Genomic DNA, 18770 nt, shown 5'->3' with positions numbered 1-18770 from the left:
ATCTCTTTTGAAAGATTCCTCCTCCCCGTGTTCATTATCTTCTGCTCCTGATTGAGATAACGCTTGTAAAGCAAGCTCATAGAGTGGTAGATGTAGCTGAGCTTCTGCACTTGTTTCTTTACTTGGACTTGATTCGATTTCTTTTCTTTTGGAAGCCATGTTATCTTAAATTAACAGGAACATAACATCGATTATAATTGATTAATGCATAATAGTAATATAACAATTTCAACAGACAACTAATCTGTTGGACCAAGTATGTTATATGTTGTAATATATAACCGACTTGTTGCAATGGATGAGTAATCCATAGGAACCATAAAAACAGCACTATCTATTGCACCTGGTATTTTATCTGATGCAACACATAACTGACCCGTTGCAACGGATAAGTAATTCGTTGACCGTAAAAATATATCACTAATTTGTTGCACCATGTATTTTATCTGTTGCAACATATAACCGACCTGTTGCAACGGATGAGTAAATCGTTGGAAAGAATAAAAATGGATCACTAATTTGTTGCACCAGGTATGTTATCTGTTGCAACAGATAACCAACCTGTTGCAATGGATAAGTAAATCATTGAAAGAATAAAAATAGTCCTAATCTGTTGTAAAATGAAGAGTAAACCATTGGAAAGAATAAAAACATATCACTAATCAGCTATCTGTTGGATCAATATTGTTTAGATTTCCTCCAAACAGAAGAGTCGTCTGTCGTAACATATGAATGATCTGTTAGATTGTTCACCTGTTGCATCAGATTTTCATAGTTGCATCAGATTTTTAATCTGTTGCATTATATGTTTCATCTATTACATCAGATATTTTAACTATTGCAATACCATTTCTACCAAGACAAACAAAAAATCAACCCAGCAACACCAACATATCACATATATATACACTAAGAACATCAACTGTGACCAAAAATCACCAATAAATTTGACTCAACAGTACGACAATGAGAATAAGAAATGCAGAAATGCCAGAAATTAGGGTTTTATTCAATCCACATTTCAATACCAGAAGAGTAGTTGGCACAAGTTCCTCTGTTTCTTCATAATTTTTTACCTATGAAAAAAGAAAATGGAAGGATGAAGAACTCGAAGTTGTCGCTGGAGAAGTATTCATATCGATTAACGGTTGAAAGTCGAAAAAGAACTTGCCCGACTATTTATCGCCAGAGGTTGAAGGGAGAAATTTTATAGAACTGTTGGTTGGGAGAGAGTTGAGAGAAGCTGGAGAGAGAGAGTGGTTGATTTGGATTGAAGAGGGGTGTGGGTTGGGTTGATTTGTATTTTTAAAAAGATTAGAAAGTTTTAAAAATATTAATCAAGTTCACAATTAACTTAATCAAGTTTCCTAATGATGTTTGACCCTATCTGTTGGTCAATGTCACCAATCTTTCATACAATACTTAAAAGACACCTTTCCTTCAATTTTCTCTAGTTACATGGCTAGTCAATTTTCCAATTTTTTTTTGTAATAGATGTGAAATATTATTACCAAGAACCAACAAAAGAGTTACAAACTAAGAGAACCAGACCACCTAACCACCTCCTAGGGAGGGTGCTAGCAGGATCAGGCCTCACTCAACAGCAAAACAAGCAAGAACTAATTCTACAAACTATACAAAAAAATTCCTACTACTACTAGCTTTCTTTGAACCTGCGAATAGTTCTAATCTAATAAGAAAATCACTCTTAATCTGTAACACTGCTTCTGTTGGCTTGATTAATATCCCTCTGAACTACTTATAGTTTCGCGCTTTCCATGTAGTATAGTAAACAGCTCCCCAAATAGCAGCTAACACCTCCTTCATAAACTTATTACATCTTCATCGTTTAATAGCTAGTAAGACTCTCCTTACTTCCCCAACCTGAATTATAATGCCTGTCCATTGTTCTACGTCTTTCTTAACCTCTTTAAACCTATCACAATGCCAAAATAAATAATTTGTTGTCTCCTGCACTTGACTATTACACAAACAACAATGATCTAAAGTTATGCCCTCCATAATATACGAAGTTGCGTCATGTCCTATCTAATAATCATCTCCTTCCAATACTTTTTAGGCCTACCTCTACCTCTCCAGTAACCCCTCTAAACCAACTTCCAGTACGTTCTTACTTACAACCATCTGCACACTTCTTCTTCACATTGTCAAACCATAATAAAGACAAATAAATTTTATTTATAAAATAAAAATGTGAAAATACTTCCTACTATATATAATATTGAATAACAAAGAAATAATTAAAATAATTTGTTCGTATCAATAACTTTGATATTAATAACAATAAAGACCCAAAATTTACACAATTGAGAATGAAATAAAATAAGAGCTTCAAGAACATATATAAAATGCGTGTTATTAAAAGAAAGGGGTATATTTCATAAAATCTATAATCTATCTATATCGATAATCTATAATCTATATCTATATCTTTATCAATAATCTATAATTTATAATCTATAATTTATATCAATAATCTATATCTATAATATATTAAAAGTGTGAAGGCTGTTTGCAACATAATTTAATTCATGAAAAATAAATTTCAACCAAAAAAAAAAATATGAAGAAACAAGAATTTTTTTATTGATAAGCGATTGTGGTTACAAATTTGTTCCTCCCTTGATTCTTCTCTCTTGATTTTCTCCGTAATTCGAGGGCTGTTAGTGGCGTATTTCTCGAGCATAGGAATATTTGGATTTGATCTCCATGAAAGGAGGATTTGTCGATCTTCTTGATTTATTTGATTAATCAAGAAGAAAGCGTTTTGATCCTTTTGATATACATGAAAGGAGGATTTGTCGATCTTCTTGATTTATTTGATTAATCAAGAAGAAAAGGTTTTGATCCTTTGACTTTTGAGATATTCGAGATTTATGAATATCTCATGAATCTTGGAGATATTTGAGATCTTGGAGATGCCTTTTAAAGGGATATTTACCCCCTTTATATAGGCGTAATTTAGGGTTTAGGTAGAGTAGCCACCAAGCTATATTTAGGATAAAGTAGCCCCAAGAACTCTAACGAAAATTGAACTTTTTTTGTAGAGTTCACAAAATTTTAATGTCTACAAAGGCCTTAGAAATGTTGTTTGAACTTTTTGCCCTTAATTAAAGTCTTTACTTTAGGCTAAATCGTCTTTTCACTATTTTTTTCTAATATTTAAGAGTTGAAAATTAATTAAATATATTTATGGTAAAATCTTTTCTTATTAAAAGTCATCATAATTTCACTATTTTTTCCTAATTTAAGAATTAAAAATTAATTAAATATATTTATAGTAAAACCTTTTCTTATTGGAAGTCATCAAAATTAATGACAGCTAATACCTTTTTCATTAGTTTAAGAATTTTAAATCAACTAAATTTGATTTTAAGAAGATTTGAAAAATCTAGAAATAAATATAAATGCGTTAGTATAAGAAAATTTTGAAAAATACCAGATTTTAAAAAGTTTTAAGTACGTAATAAGAGTATAATCAATGATTTTGTAAATATTTGACTTTAAAAATAAGAAAAGATTTTAAATATAATAAAAAAAAAAAAATTGTAACACAAATATGGTTCAAATTAATGTGTCTCTCTTAGCTCGTGACAACAACGAATAGAGGTACTATATGACAAACACAAAAGTAGAGTTGTCAATACGGGTCGGTCTAGCCCATTTGAGCTAGCCCACACGGACTTTGAGTTTAACGGATCAGGCCAGGCTGGCCCATCAAAATGATGGGCCAAAAAACACCAAGCCTACACTATTACTCTGTGGGCTGTGGGCATCATGGACCAGCCCACTTTTTAAAAAATAATATTTTATAATTTAATTTTAAAATATTAATAAACATAAATATTACCAAACAATATTACACAGTGTTAATACTTGTTAATCAAGTCTCCAACACCCTCCAAAAATACTCTTAATAGTGAAATTAAATAACTTTTGACATGATATTCTTCGAACCAATTAAAAATACTAATAAGCAATCTAAATAGTTGCATGTATTTGATTTACAGGCCGGCCCATGGGCCATGGGCTTATAGGGGTCAAGCTAAAAAGTCTTGTTCTTAACTAGGCTGCAAAAACTGAAGCCTAACTCCATCAAATTATAGGCTGGGTCGGGCCGGCCCAACGGGCCTGACCCATATTGACGGCTCTACACAAAAGTGATGATTCATCAATTACTTGAAACTTCTGGTGGTAAAATATATATCTGTATATGTTTATGTTTACATTATTATATTAAAATGTGAAAGATTTTTGAAAAGTGATTTGAACTTTTACATTTTATTAAAAAATTTCGTAATAGATAAAATTATTTAATTTTAAATAATCAAATATTACACATGCAAGACACATACGGTTAAACTAGTATCTTAAAATGGAGGTAGATTCCAAACTATACCTTATATATGCTTGAAAATTGCGCTCATATTTTATTATTTTACCAATATATATGCTTCAAAACTATTTTTTCAATTTTTGATTTTATAAATAATATTTATTGTTTTATATTTAAATTCAAAATATAGATTAAAAGGAGAAGAAATTCAAAATATAGCTCAAGAAGTGAAGAAACTATCGTAAATTTATATTTAAAATAAAAAACTAAAAACTATTAAAAAATGTATATTTGATCGATTTATCAGTACAACCTTTTGTGTTATACGAATAGTTAATATTTTCGATAGACCTTCACTTTAATAATATTTTTTGATTACTAGATATATAGTATTTTTTTATTATGATTTTACTAGATAATATTTTTCAAATATTTGAAGGACTAATATTTTTCTATAATGTCTATGTTTTAGCAAAACCGATATGCACTCACGGATCACACGTGTTTCTCGGACCCCAAGCAGAAACTGAAAGAGTATAATATACGCAAATCTCACCTCTACATCTAGAGGAGTTATTTTTTTATAGACCTTCAACTTAAGCGATACTTATCAAACAGTCTAGAAAGGGATACACATATCGAAGGAATCCTAGTACAAATTAATCAAAATTGAAAGCGCTACACCACAACAATAGAAAGGGCAATAATGAAAATGAAATGATGCAATAATTGGCACATTAAACATCAATGAACTCTGAAATCGAAGCTCAAAGAACTACTCCCCCTGTTTTGTTTTAGTTGGCTCTCTTTCTAAAAATATTTGTTTCAATTTAATTGTCCCTTTTGTGAAATCAGGAGTATTTTATTATATTCTTTCAATACTACCCTCAACATTAAATGACTAAACAAAGTATATTTACTCAAATTTATATTTTCAAAGCATAATAATAAGGCTAGTTTGGTAAAATAAATCTCTAATAAATATTTTTTTAAGGAAAGTGTCAAGTCAAAAAGGTCAACTATTTTGAAACGGAGGGAGTATAAACATAGTGCTACTACTACTGGAAAGGTAAGAGGTCCAAAAATAACCACCGAGTCTATCTAGTAAGGAGATGTGAGTACACTCAACTATCAACTAACCTTCAACCATAACACGCAGCCTCCGAACTTTCCTATCTCTAATTATGAAGATATACAAAACTCGTAAGAAAGAACTTATTTGAATCAAAATAAATGGACATACCTTTGATTTTTTTTCTTTCGCGGGATTAAGCTCATCAACTTCTTTGAGAGCGGAAATATTCAAGCAAGCATGACTCCAATAAAAACCAAGCATGACTCCAATAAAAACTAAATTGTTGAGTTGGGCTGTATTGGGTATCGTTATGTGATTTAAATAAGTAAAACTAAACTTAATGAAACATTGTCAAATAAATATTCTCTTCGTGTAATAATATTTGTCCAATTGATACACAAGTAAAAAATAATAAATAATAGAGATAATTTTATTATATTACTTTTGGAATATAATAAATATAACATCTTGAAAAATGTATTGAGTGGTAATTAATAGTTAATTTTACGGGTAAAATGAGCAAATAAAATAAATTATTCATTAATTTTTTAAACTGGATCAATATTGTTGGAAAAAAGGCTTAATTATTCAAAGAAAAAAAATGGAGGGAGGGAGACTAATTACTAGACTAGGACGACTTTCGAGAGGCTGAGTAGGCCAGGACAGTCTGTAATAATTACAAGTGATATTCAACGCAACAAAGATTAGTGGTTGAGTGGATAGAATTATCAATAGATGTTAGTAATATTTTATGAGAATAATTAGGCATGGCAGTTAAATATTCAATGAGATATAGATTAAAGGCGTGTAAACTATCATAAGTAGTTAGTAGTAGTATATTTTATGAGAATTATTAGGCAACTAATGCTCAACGTAACAAAGACTAGTGGTTGTGCGCTTGTTAATTAACATAGGTGTTAGTATATTTTATGAGAATTATTAGGCCCATGACAGCCTGTAAAGATTAATATCCAATGGGGCCTAGATTAGAGGGCGTGTTAATTATATCACAGTGTTAGACTAGTAGCAGTACTATGTTTTATGAGAATGATTAGGCCACTAATCGACAAAGATTGGTGGTTGTGAGCGTGTTAATTATCATAGGCGTTGGTATATTTTATGAGAATTATTAGGCCATGACAGTCTGTTAATATATCATAGGTGTTAGTATATTTTATGAGAATGATGAAGCCACCTATTTGAAAAGTACACTTAAAATCAGTTTTAAAAAATTTAGCTAAACTTTAATTATTGCTTAAAAATATTTTTTAAAATTTGTTGATCAAATATAAATTGTTATCTCATCAAAAGTTCTTTTTTAAAAAAGTACTTTTAAAATAAGTATTTTTTAAAATAAAATAATTTTAAAATTTAGTCAAACAGGCTATAAGCCAATTTAAACATGTCGTTAGTAGAGCCGTCAATATGAATCAGACTCGTTGGCCTGTCCCAACCCAACCTGTAATTTGATAGAGTTAGGCTACAATTTTTACAGTCCGTTTAAGAACAAGACTTTTTAGCCTGACTTGAATAAGCATGTTGGCCCATGTGGCTTGAACAATATGGGTTGAGTTGGTTCGTGGGTCAAACAAAAAGTAATTAAAAAATAAAATAGAATACTAAGAATAAAAAAAGGAGTCCAAACTCAAAGTCTATTTGGACCATTATAAATATTTAAATATTAATTATATTTATAAAATATATACATAATTAAAATACAAAATATAAATTTTTTTTAAGGAATCAAATATGTTTGATGAAGATGATGTGGCGATGTTGAACACGCTATAACTTTCGTGAGAGTTTTTTTCTTAAGCTTTCATTCACTTTGAATGGACAAGCTATTGACATTTTTTTGTATTTTATTATTTATTGTGATCAATTAAAACAAAATTAGGTTAATATTGCTATTTATCTAATTATATTATTACTCATTAATTGCTTTGTTTGTTTTTCAACATCTGTATTTGGTTCGAGTTTGGTGTCAAGAGTTATTCAATTTCACAGATTATTAGATTTTTTTATAAATTTGAGACTTGATTACAAGTAGTAACTTCATATAATATTATATTGTAAGTATTTATGAAATAATATTTTAAAATTTAAATTAACAATAATATATTTTAAAAAATGAATTGACCCATGAAAGTCCTCATCCCACAGTGTGATGAGTTAAACTTGCTATTTTCTGATTTATCATGTTGATGGACCAGCTCGATCTGACCTGTCAAACTAGAAAGCCCATCTAAGCTAGCCCAAATAACAATTGACAGTTGTTGCCGATAATATGGACTAAACTGTGTAGTACATTATATGAGAATCATTAGACCATGTTCGACGCGACAACGATTAGTGGTTGTGTTCATGTTATTTATTAGGGGGGAAAATGTATATAGCATTCCTTAGATAGAAAATCACAACTTATAGCAAAACTTTTATTTTATCAAGTTATAGCAAATCTTATAAAAAAATAATAAAATAAAAATATTTTTTTCCTTTTTAATAAATAAAAAAATACCAATTATATATATGGAAAAAAAGCCTCTTCTACCCCCAAAAAAAGGATGTCTGTTATTGTCAGATCTCTTCATCACCTTAAATTTCTCATTAAACGATTTTCATATAATTAATAAAGATCTTAAACGTATAATTCAAAAGATTCTGTTCTCAAAATTCAAAATTTCAGTTTGTTTTAATTCTTCGTTTATTCTTATTAAACAACTTCAATTTTATGTTTGAAAGTGATCAAATTAATGGATGATGAAAGGGTACATTCGCTTCTTGTTATGTATGGAGGAAGATGGGATGTCAACGATATCTTAATTGTTAAGGTTATTTGATCCAATAGTTTATTATGATCAGTTACGTTGCTCGTTTTGCAGAAATAAGATTGTGATTTCAATCTGATTATGATGTCGTATGGTGCAGTTGATTGATACGGAATGTTAACAATTTGATTGTCGTCGGTTAATTATTGTAATTGTTGGTGTGTTTTTTTGTATATACATGTTGAATGTATGATAGTATTTTGTTCTAATCTATGAATTTTGTAAAAGAATAATTGTGAACCTTTTATTCAATTACAGATATTGGTTTGTGTATTTTTAAAAATATTGATGGTATGATGTTGTTCTTAAAGTTTTTTCAAAGTTGTTTTGTTATGATTGGTTATGTTGCTCATGTTTCAGAAATAAGATTGTGCTTTCAAAGTTGTTATAATATCGTATGCAACATTTGGTGTTTTTATTGAATATGTTGAATGTATGAAAGCATTTTGCTGTAAATTATGAATTTTGAAACGTAGAAATTACTAAAGTTGTATCCAATAACATAAGAAAGTTTGTGTATTTATTTGAAATGTTGAAATTATGAAAGTGTTGTTGAAAATATGTCAATTGATTAGTAATAATAAAATTTGTATTGTGCTTATAGGTAGACCTAGAGACTTTGTTGTAGATGGGATAATGTATGTCATAGATACAAAGTATAAAGGATTGGTTGCTGCAATAACAAAACAATTGAAGATTGATATTAATTCTACGAAAATTGAGATTAAGTTTTTAATAAATGATAGATGTCCACCTATGCTCATACATAATGACACTAGAGTATTGGTGTATCTAGATCAAAAAAAAAGTAATGCGAATTTTTTTGCTAGTTATCCATTGTATGTGACAACAACTGATATGTCAATGGTTGTTAACGAAAATTCTGAACTGTCTGATATTTGTGTTGGTAACAACATGAATACCGAATCAAATCTAGATCGGCAGAATTTATACTCTAAAAATTCAGTTCGGTTGCTTGAATTAACTCCAGATGATGAAATCATGGATGAAGATAGAGTCAAAATAATTAAAAAAGTTACCAATCCGATAATTGAAGTGAACCAGAGTTACATCGATAAATAAATGCTTTCACAAGTTATGAATTTGCACGCTTTCTTGCATCAGTTTACATTTAGAACTGAGAGGTCTAATGCAAAGAGGTACGGGCTATTTCAGCTTATAACTTAATTTCTGAAAAGAGTATATTTCTTTGGTATTTTGTTTGTATGTTCCATATCTCTTTGTTTGATTTTAAACATCTTAAATAGCTATTACCTAGTTTGTCATGTGGAAGAATGTACATGATTTCTAAGAGCTTCAAGTACAAACAATACAAAGACTTTCAAAATAAAAAAGTATTGTGAAATACATACATATTCAGCACGAGATCAAATTTATGCAAGACGCCAAGAAATGACAAAGGTTATTATTGATTTGGTGTTGCGTAATTTGATAAACACTAATAGAATATACACGCCAAATGATGTTGCCGCCAATATGTTAAGACAATATGGTGTGTCCTTAAACTATACTCAAGCATGGTGTGCAAAGGAACTAACAGTTAAGATGTTGCGTGGTGATCCAACCGAATCATATCAAAAACTTTCAAGTTATTTGTACTTTTAAAAAAAATAGTATCCTGAATCAGTTATTAGTTGAGAAAAACATAAGAAAATCGTTTCTTATATGTTTTTGTTGCGTTGGATGCTTCAATACGTGGATGGGAGTATTGCAGACCTATAGTTGTTGTTGATGGTGCTGGGCTAAAATCGCTTTATGATGGGACAATTCTAATTGCAAGCACATTGGATCCAGGAGGTAACAAAGTACTATTTTACTTATTAATTTTCAGGCATAATTAAATTTTTTAAAAATAGTGTGTTAATTTTTTTATAGTATAAAATCGGTATGTTAATAATATTATGAATGGTTTTATAATTTGAAATAAATTCAACTAATACAAATGTTGTTAATGATTGTGTATGCAGGTCATATATTACCCCTTGCTTATGCATTGGTTGATTCTGAGAATATAGCATCTTGGACATAATTTTTTGAGAAATTTAGAGAAGCTTTTGGAGAAAGAATTGACATGTGTATCGTGTCAGATAGAATTGACAGCATATAGAAAGCAACATCAATAGTCTATCCAAATCTGTCACACCATGCTTGTATTTGGCATCTATAGGGAAATATTAAGACGAATTTTTGTAAGAAAGTTGATGAACTACATAAGTTATTTTTTGTAATGGCAAAGGCATATACATTTTAAAAATTTGAAGAGTTAATGGGGACAGTCGACCAAATTGACAGAAGAGTGAGAGTATATTTGTACAAAATTGACTATCATAAATGGGCAAGGGTTCATTCTACGGTAAAGCATACTTGGACTCTAACATCAAATATTGTTGAATCTATAAGCAATACAAACAGGAAAGCCAGAAGGTTACCTGTTGTTTCTGTGTTGGATTTCATGAGGTTAACTATTTAATCGTGGAATGCAAAACATAACGAGGAAGGAAAGAATACATTGACACTGCTAACAAAAAGATACAATGATATTCTCAATGACAACAAGCAAGAATCTCATAATATGACGGTAGGTTTTTAATTTAATTATATTACAATCTTGAATAAATTCCTTAAAAGATTTTGTTGTTCTTTGATTTGTTTATTTTATTTTAGTGATAATGTTTTGAACTGCAAACATGTACTTACCAATAAAATTCATTGTAGGTAAGAGCTTCAAATGAATTTTTGGATACCGTTATTGCTGCAGTTAAAAGGTTTGTTGTATGCCTGTGAAGTAGAAAATGTTGTTGTGATCGATTTCAATTAGATAAGATACCTTGCTCATATGCAATGGCGGTTATTAATATCGTAACCAACATGGAGAAGATTATTGCCTGCATACTATAGCAATAAAAATTTTAAGGATACTTATGCAATACCAGTTGAGCCTCTTCCTTGTGAGAGTACATGAAATATACCTAAAGAAGTCTTGGATGAAATTGTATTACCGCCTGATTCTAAAAGACTACCCGGATGTTCATGTTATGAGAGGGTGAAAGCACCAAATGAAGATAAGTGCAAAAAAGCCAAGGTTACATGTAGTAATTACCATATAAGTTTTTTTAAAACAAATAATTTTCAAGTATGATTTTGTTATGTTTTTTGAATATTTTTAATAAATTATGCAACTTATCTTTACGTATAATATTTTTGTGCTCATTTTTCAGCTTTATATGATGTTTTATAAACATATATATGTTGTGAATAAAAAAAAATGAGTTGATGTCAAATATGTTGAACGAGGTGAAATACAAAAGAAGTGTTAAAGTATCATAACATTATATAAGTGTACAAATGTAGTGCTTAAAAACGAGAAGAAATTTTTTTTATACCAACTATTATAATAATACTACAGCAATGAGCATCAAAAATTTAAATCAGTGTAAAACTATCCAAACATTATATAATTGTATAAATATAGTGCTTAAAAATTAAAAAAAAATATTGAATACCAACAATGGTAATTCAGATAACAGTAATGATCATCAGAAATAGTTAAAAACTAAAAAATTCATGTATATGTGTATTAGCAGAAATCATGTATGATGAAATATAACAAAATGATATCGATTTCATTCAATGAGTTCAAATACGAATAACTGTTAAAAGTACCAAACCATCATACATAAAAATCAAAACAAAATGATATCGATGTATGATGAAATCATGTATGATGAAATAAATAAAATGATATCGATTTCATTCAGTGAGTTCAAATATGAAATAACTGTTAAAAGTACCAAAACATTATACATAAAAATCAAAACTAAACTTTGTTCGTACCAAAAAGTTAAAGAAGACGACACTAACAATCTCCAAGCAACATTAACTACCAAATGCCTATCTATTTCTGATTTTTTTAGTGACAGCTGGACTAACAGCGTCTCTCAATATCTTCAGACCACCTAAGCTGCTTGTAACATTGCCAGTCACCTCACTTTCGCTTATAGCACCATCGTTTTGCTTTTTTCTAGCATAATCTCAAAGTAACGCACCATATCTTATACGATGGTTGGTAGCATTAAACATGTTGGTTGAAATATCAAACAATCCATGACTGATAAACTTTGCAAATGCACATGCCTACATATCGCAATCACTGTAAAATAATAATAGTAAAAAAAATCAATACATTACTACATACAATTATAAAATTGTAATCCAAATAATATAAATATACGTACTTAGACTATGGAGCCTATTGGAGAATGTCCCTTACAATAACATACTTAAGTGGATCGGTCATGGACTTGTCAATGTATACAGTCTCTCTATGCCAACAAATATCAGCTCGTTTACTATAGAAGTCAGTGGCAAACAAAAATAACAGTATAATGATAGCAAGTGATTGGACATGTCGATGAACATTCTTGGTGTTCACAGCACCTCCAATAAATGAATCATACACATATAGACACCTGCGTCTAATGCAAAATAAAATCATAATTCAATGGAATGATTCACTAACATTAATTGGAATAATGATGTTGACCACAGTATCCCAAGATATATTCACAAGCATCTTAAACCCCCTAATATACTGACCAACATAGCGTTCAGGAGAGATGTATCTCACATCTTTCTTCGCACCCAATCATTGTTGCTCAATTGCACAAACCTACTTAATGAACCAAACATCAGTTGTGGTATATGTTATCGACTTCATCGTACTATAATTTGTTTTTTTTTCACAAATAGTACATGATAACATCTACATGCTGTTTTAAAGAGGGACATAATAGTGATGAGCAGAAATTCATTTTAAAGAATACATATTTGTTATAAATAATTACACAACAGTTAAAAAGAGCATGCACATAAAATCAAAGTTTTGTGAATGAGCATAGCTATCATTCATAGTATACATTTATGGCTCTACACTCGCACACATACAAAAAACACACACAGATAAAAATAGACACATAGACACAATACACATACAAAATTGAACTGAAATGCTATATTTATGGGTCTACAACGACAAACATACATACACACATACACAATACACATAAAAAATAGAAATGATGGTAAAATATATTTCAAGGAGGAATAAATCTTTCATTACAAAGTAAGGTGTAATTCAAGATTCTTTCCAACCAGATTGACTTGGCTCATCATGATCCTGGTCAAAGGTTCAAGTAGTACCTTAAATCAATTATTGTGATAATTTAATATAAGTATATTTGTGAACTCTCAACATAATTTGAACAATACAGACAACCCTAAACCCTGAACTCAACATTAGGTGCAATATCAAACTTTACTGATTCCTCTAAACAGTTCTAACTTCTTTTAAAACATATAGATGCCTTAATACACTTGAGAGAGTACGATTCCTTAAAATATATGGACTTAAAGGGGTTTAAGAGACTAGAATAAGCGAGTCCGATGCCTTAAAATAGTTCCAACTTCTTTTAAAACAAACAGATGCAGACACTAAGCTAAGAACCACTGCTAGCTAAGTATATCCAACAAATAATGTCTACAAATTGAATTCTTGCTTTCAATGCTATCACAAACCCTTGAGCATACTGCTTTCTACAAGCGGAAATGCACAAAAGCAAAAAAATAATAATTTTGGTAACTGAAGTCGGACAAGATACTCATATCAAACAAAAACACAGAAAATTTTGTAAACAGAGAATGAATATGATGACTGTGGCACATTACAGGCACAGAAATATGCAATTAGGTTGACTTTCACTGCTCGAAAAAGTACCAAACTTATCTTTGTAAAGTTATTAGGTGTGTGCTTAATCAACAACATGACAACAGACCTTGCAATCATTCTCCCTTTAGTTGCTATAACTTTGCATACTTTTAGTCACTCAAAACTTCATACATAATTTTCCAACATACACAAACAGACATACACAAACTATGACAGAAAATGTATAAAATGCTTTCAAATTATTTTTTGTTTCATATATCACGTCATACACAAACATACACACACTTTTATAATGACACTTACAAAACATTAAGATAATTATATAATTTCTTTTGTGATATTTAAAAAATTAACTTCAAATCTAAATTTTTGATCCAAATGTTAGCCATACACATACATAATATATACTAGATGGAGTTTGTATTAAATTAAATTTGAAACATACCTCATCGTTCCATGGACGATCATTGTGAATCATTATAAGAAATCAACCCTTCTTATTAATTTTTAATTCACCGAGCTCAAATTCAGGATTTATGATGACATCTTCAGCATTTCTTTTTGTATCCTTATGATTATTTAATAAAACATAATATTCATATATGATGTTATATACTAAACTCTTGAATGTATGAATTAGTACATTAAGGTGAAAAAAATAAATTGTTATCTTTCATGCACTTTCTTCGCATAACACCAATCTGTAAATTGGTCAACCAATATATCTGAAACCTTAAATTCAACATAGTCTTCAAATGAATGTTTTTTGTTGAAGTAAATGATAAATTTTTCATGGCTAGAACCATAATGTTGGTGCATTATCACTGGAGATTTATCAAAAAATGATCGGTGATAAATTTTGGGATTCGAATTTCGATGTTTCAAGCATCCTAAATGTAGGTTCTAGTGCGATTAGCTGAGACTCAGTAAAAAATAATAATTTTTTCAACGGAGAAAGATTATCGCTAGATTTTGCACCAATAATCTCACCACACACTATACATATAAATACATTCAAAAAAGTCATGAAGAGATCAGTTTGTTACATTTATAAAATAAAAAAATCAATATTAAGTGTAAGTGTACGTAATGCATAAGTTAGAACTCTATGTATTAAGGATTAACAAATTGGTATCAAGTTAATGTAACATTACCATCCTTTTCAGAAGTCATATCACGAGACAATTCATCATTCACGTTGATAGGTTCATTTGAAATTTCTTCACATGTCTTGCTTTCATGTGTGTTTGCAATAAATCATCCACAGACCAAGAATCATTCTTCTAATAATCATAAAAAATAAAATTAACATCGAGAATCATTCTTCTAATAATCATAAAAATTAAAATTAACTTTTGAAACTAAATTCAAATAAAACTGTCAAAAATTTTACGTGTGCATACCCGATCTTCATTGAATTCATCAGACTTGATTCCTGCAGACCTTAATTCATTCAAAATAGTTTTGACAGACTCAACAACATAGTATTTTACCTTCATAAACTGCTTATCAACCTACTCATAATACAATAATGCATGTAATAGTTTCATATAAAATAATATATTCTATATAAAGTAACAATCATTAATTCAATTAAACTAATAAATTTTATTACTCACCTTTTTCTGATTATTAGACATTTCATCAAGAAAATGTACATACATAAACATATAAATTTAATAGCAACATGAGTATGACCTGTATATACATAATCACATAAATATAATACCCAAAAAAATATCTTTTTCTGAAATTTCAACATTTCAGCTCGAACCTAGAACATAGATGACATATATATAGAATACATAGTTAGTAAATTCATAATCAAAATTTAAAAATATTAATCAAATAAGTAATAAGAATATTTATAGTTTACATTTGCCAATTCGTTCTTCATATTGAAGATTTGTTCATCTTTCACATTTGATGATGAATTTTTTTCACCACCAACATCTGGATGAACAAAGTTGTCTTGCCCTTGTTGAATGAAATTTTCTTGATGTATTGCAAGAAGATTGTACTTTATCATTTTCTCATCAGTAAAGACAATACCTTTGAATTGATACTAGTATAAAAAAAATGAGTTAGTTTAAATAGATAACAAGTATACAATGAGAATGAAATAGATATTGATTTAGAATTAAAGCTAATATATAGAAGTGTAGTTGAGATTACCTCGTTGCTATAACGCTTAAACATTGTTGTCTTCAAATACTCATTAAAAATGAGATCCTCTGATGACCTCCAATTTAGAATTCGAGGACTCATAACTGATTCACTTCGAATAGCAATAACTTTGTCCATGTTCAAACAACATTCATAAAATCATATTTAAGGAGTCAAATGAAATCCATCAAAAGTAAATGATGAGGGATTGGTCTTCAAACCATGACTATTAGATTTATACAACATTCTAAAGCACTCATTGCCCCAATCATAATTCAATTACTCACCGGCTTCAACTAGTTCAAAATATAATTTTAGTATGTAATTCCTTGGCAAATCAGGAATGAAGAACCTGATTATCAAATAAATGATACCAATTTCATACAAATCATCTTTCTTAAAAAAAATTTCGGTAAAGCAAAATCAGTATAGAAATCACTTCTCTTCACCTTTTCAATACCAGGATAATACTTAGACATAGGCTTGTTCGGAGATTTGAAATCTGAATAAAAGTCACTATTTTTTATCAAACCTTAAACCAGTTACAACACAAAATTTCCTCTTACCAAAATGCAACAAATTGTCATTCAACAAAGATGAACAAATTATCTCTGTTATTCTCCGTCTCAGCTTGCAACAGATTTCAAAGAAGTTGGGGCTGGACTTTAAGCTGTTGCATCTTCAAAATGTGCTGGAAGGGAGAATTTTCAAACCTTTCAAAGTGCTCCTTTTTTCATCTTAACATAAGATCATTGAAAAAATCAACCTTAATGTACGATGCCCAATGACTGTATATTTTTCGCTCCTACATACATTTATAAATACAAAAAATAAGAACGTAAAAATACAACAATATTTAGCTTTTGATAGTTGAAAGATGATTTGTTGATTGGTGCAACAAACATATATTTTAAGTAATAACATAATGTATCAAGGAAATATATGTTATCAAGGAAATCATCAAATCTTTTGAAAACACACTCAAATTAAAAAAATATATAAAATTTGTATAAATAATTTATACAAATTTTAAATTAAAAAAATCAACAACCAAATATTTTTTACACACACAAGAATAAATATTATTATGAAACAAAAATTGTATAAATAATCTGTAAAAATAATATGATTTTTTAAAAAAAATCAGCAATCGGGATTATAATATAAAGAATACTATAGTTTTAATAAAACACTTCATTCAATTTTTTTTTTAAAAAAAAAACTTATACAAAATAAAAATCATACCTTGCAAACTTTTTGAGGATTCTTGTTGGACACATTCTTTGCATTTTTTACTTTAGCCTTAGTCCTTGTTACTCGAGAAGGTGTTTCTCCTCCATACTTGGATTTTTTGGGTTTGAGTAATGGAATATCATCCTCAAAATTGGAGTCCGACACTTGTTCACTATCCTTCCTCTTATAATTCCTCTTATCTTGAGGAATCTCAACCTTTTTGTTCAAATTTCACTTCTTCGATGGTTCATGAACAAAAGAGACTTCAATTTTGTCGAGCAAGCACTGATTTTGATTCTTGTTGTAAGACTCACTTTCAACAATTATTTTTTTACCCTTCGATAGAGGAGAAAGAGTGAAACAACCTAAATCAAATGAAGGTCTAGAAAGTTGAATGAGGCTACTATTTTCAATTATTCTAGGACTTCTACATGAAGAAGTAGAATCGAATTTTGGTTTAGACATGATTCACAATAGAGAATGATAAAAAATATATATCAATTTAGTATTTTTTCGGATAGAAGATCAATGTTAACTATGAATCCCAGTTTTTTCAACTAAGAAAATGAGTATAATATGAAGAAGATCCCAATATGAAATCCACTTTTTACAATCTTGTATTTTCAAGAAGAAAATATGAATATTATTTGGAGACACGAGTTTCAATAAAGTTTTGAAAGGTTGAGTATTATAATGGAGGAAGAGAGAGGTGAGGTTGAGTATTAGAGAATGGAGAGAGAGAGAGTTGATTTACACGTAATCTTCTTCCAATAAATTTATCTGATAAGTAAGAGTGTGTAATCTTTTAAATAAAAAATAAGTAACATATATTTACCATAATTATCAATACACAATTTAAGAAAAATGTTGATTACAGTCCTATAAATAAGGAACTGATTTTAAATTAAATAATTAAAAATGATTTTTGAAAATATAATTTAAAAAATATCTCTTTTAATAAGTTGCTATAACTTGTAACTAAATTGTTATTACTGTAATTATCCAAAAGTATTGTTAAAATTTGTTATTTTAGATCTAATAATACTATAGGGGATAATTTTCTCTATTTATTAGAGATGTTTGAATATTTTATGAGAATGATTAGGCCATGAAAAGTCTGTAAATTAAAGATTACTCCCTATATTTAATAATACTAAAAATAGATGTCCAACAATACTTGTTCAGTTTCTTTTTATTAAAATATTATTCATCACTCAATATATATTTCAAGATATTAAATTTATTAGATTAAAAGGGTGATATAATAAAATTTTATCTCTGTTATCTATTTTCTCCGTGCAACAATACTTGTCCACTATTGACTTGACAATCATGTTAAGAAACAATAAATAATAGGGGAAAGGA

General features: G+C 29.1%; 1 pseudogene; it reads left to right on the top strand.

The window, feature by feature from the left end:
• Window positions 1-8532, top strand: part of LOC107862239 — a 44903-nt pseudogene extending 36371 nt beyond the window's left edge.
• The last annotated feature ends 10238 nt before the right edge of the window (window positions 8533-18770 follow it).

Source organism: Capsicum annuum, unplaced genomic scaffold, assembly GCF_002878395.1.
Source record: "Capsicum annuum cultivar UCD-10X-F1 unplaced genomic scaffold, UCD10Xv1.1 ctg4815, whole genome shotgun sequence".
Taxonomy (NCBI): Eukaryota; Viridiplantae; Streptophyta; class Magnoliopsida; order Solanales; family Solanaceae; genus Capsicum; species Capsicum annuum.
The sequence above is the reverse complement of the archived record's forward strand: the minus strand, read 5'-3'. Positions and strand labels throughout refer to the sequence as shown.